Genomic DNA, 7,394 nt, shown 5'->3' on the forward strand with positions numbered 1-7,394 from the left:
TTTCCTTTGATTGAGTGGGCCTAGAAGTGGTGCTTGATTTTGGGTAGGTGTCCCGTGATTGTGCGTTTTCAGTAAGTCTATCCAAGTAGTCCCACACATCATCAACATTTTTATTCATGAATTCCCCATTGCACATTGTCTCGACTAATTGACACATGCAAGATGTCAGACCATCATAGAAAAAGTGTGTAATGTGCCATGTTTCAAAACCATGTTGTGGGCATGAACTGACAAGACCCTTGAACCGCTCCCAACATTGGAAGAATGTTTCATCCTCCTTTTAGGCAAAGTTCATGATTAACTTCCTAAGGGTGTTCGTTTTATGATGTGAAAAAATTTTCTTTATGAACTCCCTTATCATGTCATTCCATGTGTCAGTAGATCAGGGACGTAGTGAATTCAACCACGTCTTAGCTTTCTCTTTCAAAGAAAAGGGAAAGAGTTTCAGTCCGACCATATCCTCTGACATGTTAGGAAAATATAAAGTGGCTATGATCTCGTCAAACTCTTTCAAGTGCAGATATGGACTTTCATATTCAAGTCCATGAAAATTTGGAAGGAGTTGGATCACCCCTTGCTTAATATTCATATGTCTCATATTTTCTGGAAAAACCATGCATGTGGGTGTGCTCACCGCTGCCGGCTGTAAATAGTCTCACAAAGTACAAGGCGAGGGTGCTTGATGCACCTCGATCTCATCTTGGATTTCCTCCACCCTAAGTTGGGGTAGATTTGGAGGTTGATTAGCCAGTTTATTTGCAGCCATAACTTCAGTTAACTCTATGGATCTCGAGTGGTGTCTAATCCTGTGATGGATATATAACCCTTCAACCAATTCTCCTTCACTTAAGAGATGTCGAGTGTTGTCTCGGACCCACTTGGGCATGAAACACTCTCAGCCCTCAATTTCAGAATCTATCTTAAACCTAAAAAGAAAAAGGAAAATAGAAATCTAGAAATAAAAAGAGAGAGAATTAGAAGGAAGTTACCAAATTAGAAGTTTCTATGTTAGGATCTTGCAAAAGAAAAATGAAAGTGAATTAGTTTCTAAAAAAAAGAAATAAGAAAGTTTCTAAAAATAAAAATATAAAGATGAGTTGGTGTCTAAAACTAAAAAGGAAACTTTCTAAAAACAAATTAGGAAAGTTTCTAAATCTAGAAATAGAAAGAAAAGTTAGTTTCTAAAAACAAATTAGAAATAACCATAATCTTATCTTATCCCATCATATCCTATCTTATCTTATCTTATCTCATCATATCCTATCTTATCTTATCTAATCTTGTCTTATCTTATCTAATTTCAAAACTAATCAAATCCAGAAAATGCAACCGTCAATCCCAAGCAACGGTGCCAAAACTTGTTCACAACCCCAAGTGTAGGGTCGCGATGTAGTAATAATCTTGGTGAGACCGATTTCGAATACACAAGGACTGAAACTTGTACGTATTCTGAAAGTAACTAGAACTAGAATTAGAAGAAGATGTTTATCTAAATTCGAATTGATTGAGAGAGTAATTGTGAATTATTTAACTAAAACTTGTAAATTCAAAGGTGGGAAACTAGGGTTTCTAAGGATCCACTTATAGAGATCAAAGAGATCTATGCTTAATTCAATAACACAACTAGAATTAAAGTCTCATCTTATCCAATTGGAAGATATATCAGTAAAACTAAATCTAAACTTTATTTGACCTAATTATCAATGGATGATTGGTGTGAGAACTAGAAGTGATTCCATCACAAAACCATGCCCATGAGACAAGGCAAACAATAAGATTTACCATATCCCACAACTAATCATAAGAGAATCATGAAGATTATAAAGATTTCATCACCCAACCATGCCCATGGGACGATGCTGAACAATGGGATTTCATAATTTCACAATCTCAATACATGAAAAGAACATACTCAAAGCTATCGCAAATCGATTGTAATTTAAGTCACGGCAAACCATTAAAAACTAAAAGTATTTCTTATAATCAACCAGAATCAAAGATAGTTCAACTTAAACATGAATCAATGCAATAAAAAACATCCCATCACGCTACAAGCTTCACCTCTTAACCCTACTAAGAAGTTTAGCCAACCATAGACATGATTGAATTAGAATCTCTTGAGAAAAGCATAAAAACAACTAAGGAAAAGGAAGAAAAACTCTTAACGATGGCTTCTCCACACTTTTGCTCCACTCCACAAACCCTAGAAGATCCCTAGAAATATCCTAGGGAGTCCTATTAGTTGTGGAACTCCAACTTTCGCACCTAGTTGGAAAACTCTAAAAATTACCTCAATTTTACATAATTTTTCAAAATAGACTTCAATCCGCGCAATTTCACAGAATGACCTAGAGTTTTAGAATCTACTTCTTCAGGACACTTTCAAGAATATGTTTGTTTTCAGGACAATTTCAGGATTTCTTTTCTTTACTTCAAATATTTGATTCTCTTCAATACTCACTTGGTTTTCTTAGATCTTTAGCATATGAATTCTTTAATCTTGGCCTTCTAAGATTCATCCATTGCCTTGGTAATTCTTAAGCATCAAATCCATGCTTTTAGCACCCTTTTCAATACAAGCTCTTAAATTCACCTTGTAACAAAAACATGAGTAAAATAGAACATTAAGCATTATCATGTTCATAAAGCTAAGATATAAATGGGGTCCAATATGCAATATTTGACTCTCAACATTATCTTGCTTTGATTTTTATTTATGTTGAACATCATTGATTTCTAGTTTGAATTTAAGGAATATTTTTAATTTTACATGATTTATTATGACTCAAATTACAATAGAAGCTATGATATCTTTGATTATCTTCTTATCTATTTAAGATTGTGAGATTGGTAAAACTCGTGATTCACCATCGTCTCCTGGGCGTGGTGGATGCATGAATTCCCTTCCAATCATCACAATACTTCTTCATATATGACTATTTCAATGAGTTCAAATTGTGCTTCAATTACTTTATCTTTCAACTGGATTGGATAGGAATCTGATTCCAGTTGTGTTTTATTAAATCAAGTAAGGTAGCATCCTGATAGCTACAAGTGGATCCTTGGTGTTGTAGTTCCCTTTTGATTATTGAAATTTCATTCACAATTACTCTCTTTTATTTCAGATTTAGGTTTAGATCTTATTCTAGTTCTACTTCTAGTTATTTTCAGAATACATATAAGTTTAATCCTTGTGGATTTGACCAAGGTCTCACCGAGTTATTACTACATCACACCCCTACACTTGGGGTTGTGAATAACTCTTGCATATGAAATATTGTTGAAAATCTCGCGTCACTGGGCTCTTGCGTCTATAGAGAGTTGCTTTTGATAAGACTTTAGCACTTAATGCTTGAAAGAGATTTGCTTTGATGGGATCTGCTTTGGAGAGAGCTACTTTTGATGGAACTCTAGTATTTAATGTTCTCACATGTTCATGTTTCTAAGTCCTATTTTATAATTCATTTACACCACGTATGGTGTAGATGCCACGTGACATCTTCTGAGTCATTTGATCTAGTCATGATAGGTCGAGTGTAAACACGTCCCATGCTCTCTCTTTCTTTAAGGATCATCTCTTCCTTTGGGATATGATCTCTATATAATAAGGAATTATTATTTTAAGGAGACACTATTTATAGCACTCTATCACCTTACAATCTTCCATATGCCCCATTACATTAGAAGCATGTTGATCCTATCTTATCTCATATACCCATTAAATCGTCATCAAGTACGACCAAACCATTTTAATGGTTAACATAAAAGTCTTATGATTGAATATATTTGTAAAACTTATAAAAACCTTTTTAGTGTTGGGTCCAACCGAAAAGCTACTTGATGAACATTTGATCTCCAATATCTAAGCCATTAGTGAGTTCTTAAGAACCAAGTGAAAACCGTGCTGGCTCGTGTGAGTCTCAAAGAACCTTGATGGATGTGCCCAACTACACCCACATTTATTAACTAGATAATTGGACTTGTGCCCTAAAAAAACTGATGTGGGCCTATTCATTTGGCATGTGGATGCAATAGTATGATTTCAACCATAGATCATGATGACCAAGTGTCCTAGGTGGAACTTGAGATTGGATACAATGATCTTGACTAAGAGAGAGTTATGATTTATGGATCTTAGTACCATGTTACCAAGATTGTCCTTGAGAACTTGAGATTAGACGCAATGATCCTTGACTAAGGGAGAGTTTTGGTTTATAGATCTTAGTATCCTGTTACCATGACCATCACAAGTTTTATAACAAACCTATGGTGATCATAGGATAAAAGGTATGGTCATCTAATGTGAGGGGATTGACTTAAGTCAGGATGGAAAGTCTCAACCATCGAACTAAGTGTTAATATGCATTTACCTTACCTCATGTGGAAGTGTGAATGTGCCATGGATATGAATTTTATTGGATCGATTGGGCACTTGCATTGGTGGATTAATATTAAGCCACTAGTCTTAGAGCCTATTTGCCTGGACTATGTTAGACTTAATGATGCATTGGAAGTTGATTAATCTTTAGACCTGAGGACATGTGATTGTCAGGGTTTTAACTGTTAGTGCTTTAGCAGTAACGCCCTGTATTTTTTAGTACTCGAGTGTAACTATAGAAATCTAAATTAGTTTACACGTGTATGGGGAACACACGTAACTTACCTTACACGTCACCATCCGACGACTCTTCATCTAACCATCTCAACCATCTAGTACAACCTTCATTCATATAACAATCCTTCCATTTGTTGATTCTCAAAATGGATCATCACATCATCATAAAAGTCTATTCTTAGGATTTTAACTTTTATGATAGATGAACCTAACCGTCCATGATTTAGCTTCAAGACCTGAATCATCAGATTCACCCTTCATTAGGTTTGCATCATCCCATTGGATGAACCATCTTTTGAAGACACAAATTAAACTATTCGATTTCAGGAACAACCCCTATATCGCACTTGAGCATTACTTAGGATCCCTAGAACCCTTTTAACTACTGATGTTCAAATGCGGAATGATCTAACCATCAGATCAACATAAATCCACAATTAGAACTTGAAGTTTAAAGGTATGGCCTACCTAATCTATGGATTGCCATCCTAATTTGGATAGTTAAAGTTGGTGATTGGTGTAGATTCCACAAAATGAATCAATGAACTCCACACTAGGCCAATGCGTGTGCACAGTGTGTGAACACCCATGGTACATCAGACCGCAGCTCGAGTCAAGCGGGCGTTGATCCTAAAACTTCCAAAGAAGGAAGCCTTCTTCTTTCCTTTCTTACATTCCCACTCATGTGCCATTTGAATGGATAGAGTTCATTATGTGATCATTGGCCCACCTTCATTGATCATGTAGAAGATTTGACTCGTCGATAAGGTCCATAACATGTCATTGAATGACATCACGCCAAGTGACTACCCAATTCGGAAATCAATTGCTAAAAGCCATTGATAACCAAAATAAAGAGGATCTGGCCATCAAATCAATGTAAATCAACATTTAAAGACTGCAACTCCCTTGTTATGGCCCACTCGAGCCTTGTATCTGCCTCATCTTTGGTCAGATGCCCCAATGAGACAAGTAAAACTTGATAGACGGTGTGGATTTAATCACACATCATTGTGGACCCTATTCTGAAGATGAGCATGTACACAGTGCAAGAGCACCAGCGCTGCGCTAGACCGAGAGCTCGGTCAAATCAGGTTTGACCCAATGAAAATCGAAAAGGCGAGATTTCTCCTCTCTTAGTTTTCCTGCTCGATGAAAATTTGAACGAGTGATCGTCCATCGTCTCTGATTGTGGCCCACCATCACCCCACATCAGACGATCCAAATCGTCCATCCTGCTTGGGATGTGGGTCTGATCAGAACCCTATAAACCCCGTGCATGGGTACACCCATGTGGGCGCTCGAAAATTTTGGTTCATAGTGCATCTAAGTTTTAATGACATGCATGCAGTTTCTTAATAATTTCTAATTGCCTGTATATCATCCATCACACCAGAGTATCAAAGTTCTTCTCAGCATAGTACACTTCTAGAAGTTTTTTTTTTTTTAATTTTTTTTTAAAAAATAATCAATATCAATATCCAGAATAAGAAGCATATATACACTGTTTGCATGTTATGGGTAGAGTCAAATACCTTAGTTTGCTCTCGGTGTCTCTCCACTGTTTTCATGTCGTGTGGTCACTTTGAGGTTTGGATGTGCTTTAATTTTGGGCTCATGCCCTAGAATGAGCTGGTAAAATGAATGGACGGCATGGATAAGATATATACAATACAATGGGCCCCATAGAGTTTACTCAGTAGGCAGTCCACGTTAGGTATTGCTAGTCCTTCAGGTCATTTCACCCATCTTATCTCATCAGTTGTACGCTTTTGGCCCAATGGGGCCCCTTCTTTTTCCAATAAAATTCTTGCTTGCTGACAATAAAGGCCCATTGTATAAATGGTGATCATTTTAAAATGACCTCTGATCCAACGGCTGGAGTGCCCCTGTATATGTATACGGACCATACCGCAAGAAATTTATGTGCCATCCTTCACGTAAGTTGTGAGATGAGGAGAGTAGCTGGGATTCAACTACATTGAGAGAGGGAGAGTCTTCGAAAAAAGACTCTCTCCTACACTCACATGGAATTGTAAGCGGATTTCACGCAAAAGCCTTTCATTTGAAAGATCTTGTGCAAGGATTCTGTGTGGGGCCCACTATGATGTCTGTGATAAATTCAACCCGCCATCCATTTTTTGAAATCATTTTAGGACATGCGACCAAAAATGAGGAGGATCCAAAAATTAAATGGGCCACATGAGAGGAAAGAGTGGGGATTTAGTGACCACCGTTGAAACATTCATATGGCTAGAAAAGTTTTGTATCGGTTTATGTTCCTGGTGTTTTCATTTCATCTCAATGAAAATGACCTTATAAACGGTTTGGATGGAATATAAACAACAAGGTGGAGCCTATAAAGGTTTCAACGGTAAGCATTCCTTTCCCCACTGTTTCATCTCGTATGGCTCACTTGAATTTTGGATCCTCCTCATTTTTGGTATAATGTCCTAAAATGAAATCTAAAAACGAATAGACGGGTTGGATTTCACACAAAGATCACATTGGGCCCCACACAGAATCCTTCCGTGGGATCTTTGTGGGAAAGGCTTTAGCAGTAAATCCGTGTCCCCTGTATTTGGGAAACGGATTGGCTACTCCCCGGCCACCGGCCAATGGCAGGTGGTCGATGCTATGTGGGCCCCACCATAATGTATGTGTTTCATCTATGTCGTCTATCTATTTTTCTAGATCATTTTATGGTATGAGACCAAAAATGGGGTATATCCCAATCTCAAGTGGACCACATTACAGGAAACAATGTTGAATGGACGTC

At 37.2% G+C, this 7,394-nt stretch overlaps 1 non-coding gene across 1 annotated transcript; it reads left to right on the forward strand.

Moving 5' to 3' along the window:
* The first annotated feature begins 206 nt into the window (after positions 1-206).
* On the forward strand, positions 207-313 carry LOC131222547 (small nucleolar RNA R71). The gene has a single exon (XR_009160103.1). It is a non-coding gene; the product is annotated as a small nucleolar RNA R71 (small nucleolar RNA).
* Positions 314-7,394: the final 7,081 nt, after the last annotated feature.

This window comes from Magnolia sinica, chromosome 1 (assembly GCF_029962835.1).
Source record: "Magnolia sinica isolate HGM2019 chromosome 1, MsV1, whole genome shotgun sequence".
Taxonomy (NCBI): domain Eukaryota; kingdom Viridiplantae; phylum Streptophyta; class Magnoliopsida; order Magnoliales; family Magnoliaceae; genus Magnolia; species Magnolia sinica.